Source organism: Octopus bimaculoides, chromosome 9 (genome assembly GCF_001194135.2).
Source record: "Octopus bimaculoides isolate UCB-OBI-ISO-001 chromosome 9, ASM119413v2, whole genome shotgun sequence".
Taxonomy (NCBI): Eukaryota; Metazoa; Mollusca; class Cephalopoda; order Octopoda; family Octopodidae; genus Octopus; species Octopus bimaculoides.
Window position 1 is genome coordinate 65,941,081 of NC_068989.1, and position 2,794 is coordinate 65,943,874.

At 31.1% G+C, this 2,794-nt stretch overlaps 1 long non-coding RNA gene across 2 annotated transcripts in view; it reads right to left on the bottom strand.

The window, feature by feature from the left end:
• Positions 1 to 2,794, bottom strand: part of LOC106875319 (uncharacterized) — a 406,076-nt gene that overhangs the window by 401,584 nt on the left and 1,698 nt on the right. The gene's annotated exons all lie outside the window — the stretch shown is intronic.

A 2,794-nucleotide genomic window follows, 5' to 3' on the forward strand; every position in this document is an offset into this window, starting at 1 on the left:
TATATATATATATATGAGTATGTATCCATGTTAAAGATTTTAATTTTCGGTATGCTTGTTTTATACATGTTAACAATTTAATTAATGACTTGTAGTTTTAATTTATTTATTACAGTTAAGCAAAGCTCAATTTCTGGAATTTGATTAACAACTTTACAGATAAATGATGAACTGTAGAAACTTTCTAAATTTAGCTTGACTTTGTTTGCCGTCTGGATTGTAAGATTGCGAATCAATGCATGTCTCTGGTTTGGTCGAAACCCACTTTATCCAGACAGGTTACGCAGGTCACACCAGGTGATCAAATATATGATCTTTCTCGCTAATGTTTAGAGAAATGTTCGTATCCTCAGTGGAACTGACCTACATAATGAAACAATTTTTGGTTTTTCGAAAATATTTGCAATTATTTCTTTAAATTCAATTCGATAAAATACACAAAAATCTTACTCCACTGTATGTATGCAATTCGGTTTTTTTCTAGATTTCTTGTCACTGGAGAAAGAGTCGATTCCTAATCTAGATCCAGGGCTTCTTCATTTGAACTTTAAAAACAGCATTTGTGCATGTTTGTGTGTGTATGTACAATATTTTGTGTTATCGCAAGTGCAAAATTGCATTCGGGTGTCTAAACATGTGCATGTGTGCTTAAATGTTAAAGTTTTAAAGATTTTTCATAAAGTGACAGTTCCGTTGATGGCTTGCAACTGTAATCTTGTAATTAGAACAATTTCTCAAGATTGGTACCGAGGCAGTTTTCCATAAATCTTAGTACCCCAATAATTACGGGTACAAACCTGAACCTGTATTCCGGGTAGAGTAGCTGCAAATTTCTCAATATTCCAGCATATCTGTTTTCTTTCTCACTGGTCATTAGTTTAAACTGGCATCCTAGTGGTGACAGATTTTCACCACTGTACATACTTTCTCTGTCCCAAACCACTATATTGATCTATTATCGTTGCATTTTATTGAGGCTTTCACTGGGACATTCCACCGGTACATTATCATATCATGTATATATGTATGTATGTATGTATGTATGTATGTATGTATGTATGTATGTATGGAGTCATATTCTTGAAGTCATATTCTTCAGCTGAGAGTAATCTGGCCTCGCTTAAGGGATCTATAGGTATTTATTTTATTTCATATACCTACAACATTATGTTCTTTAATGAACATGATTAGGACCTATGCCATGGTTCACACGAAATTGCTGTCAAGATAAAACTATTACCAAACACATTGTGTTTATTTTATATTCTTTATTTCGTACTCTGTATTTTCTATTCCCTGTAAGTATATTAATCGGTTGAATATTTATAAAGTTTTGATTGCAATCAGATGGTCCCAAAGTATGCATACTCTATGGATCTTTCGTCATATTTTTTTTACTATAGATTCAGGTACGTTCAAACATCGAGAGATTATTCCAGACGACAGAATATCTATTGTCACACTTCGACTACAAGACACATATAAGTTAAAGGTACAACATTGTGATACTATATGACGCTCATTTTTTTCACATTAAGATTCAAAAGGGTTTGTGGCATATTCAAGTCTAATTCAAGTCACATGTAATTTTCACTGAATATTTTACACCAATATACTTCGACAGCCTCTTCGAAACAGACGGTGATCGGTACTTATTTTATGTATTCTTTATTTTATATATGCACACCGACATTTGTATAGCATGTAGATGTTTTTCATACAAAACTAAAGTAGTAAAATCTTCAATGTTTGGTTCTAATTATTTATATATCAATCAATGGATATATCGATTTATTGCAAGCTGTGGTTGAAATGATAACATTTACAATAACGGCTATTACTTTTTATATTGCTAAAATATGTGCGGAACGGCAATTAAACTGTAACACGAAGTAGTTCTTCTTTGGAGATATGGGAAAGTGTCTAGTGTTGTATGTTACTATAAGGAGGTCGAATTACATTATCATTTTGGTGTAAGCAACAAAGCAGAAATATGTAGTGGGATAACGTGGGGCAATAAAATCACATATATGTATGTATGCATATATGTATGGACGTATTATTCAAAGTGAGAAAGGCGAGAGGAAAATACGTGAAAGAGAAATGGGGGTAAAAGAGTAAGCATTACAATATTTAAATTCAATACAAACTCAGCTCAGTCATATATATATATATATATATATATATATATATATATATATATATATATATATATATATATATATATATATATATATTATATATATTATATATATACATATAATACACATACACACACACAACCATACACACACACATACGCATACATATATATATATATATATATTTATTTATTTATATATATAATAACCTTATATAAATGGTGATGGTGATCTTAGTGTCGACAGTGGGGTTTTTTTTTCACCCGTTTCGCATTCTCAATAGAAAATACAAGAATACAGGTATAGGTGTAAATGTTATATTTGCTATTTATTCATATACAGCAGTAGTAAATTCTCAAGGAATATTAAAAAAAGAATCAAGATATGTTATCTCTTGTTACATCGACAATTAGCGTTAGAAAACACATCGTATAATTGTTTGTTACTAGCAAATAACCGCTGAGGCTGTAAAGATACTCCATAAATCGAATGTTGAGGTTATGCTACAAGATAATTATGTCAAATTTCATTTATACAGAATGAAAAATGTGAAAGGTAAATTTGCTAACAGGGTCGAAGGTTCAGCGAAAAATCCCTAGTTTCATTCTTGCCAGTGGTTGCTGTACATTCGTTGGCATCCGATTAGTGTATAT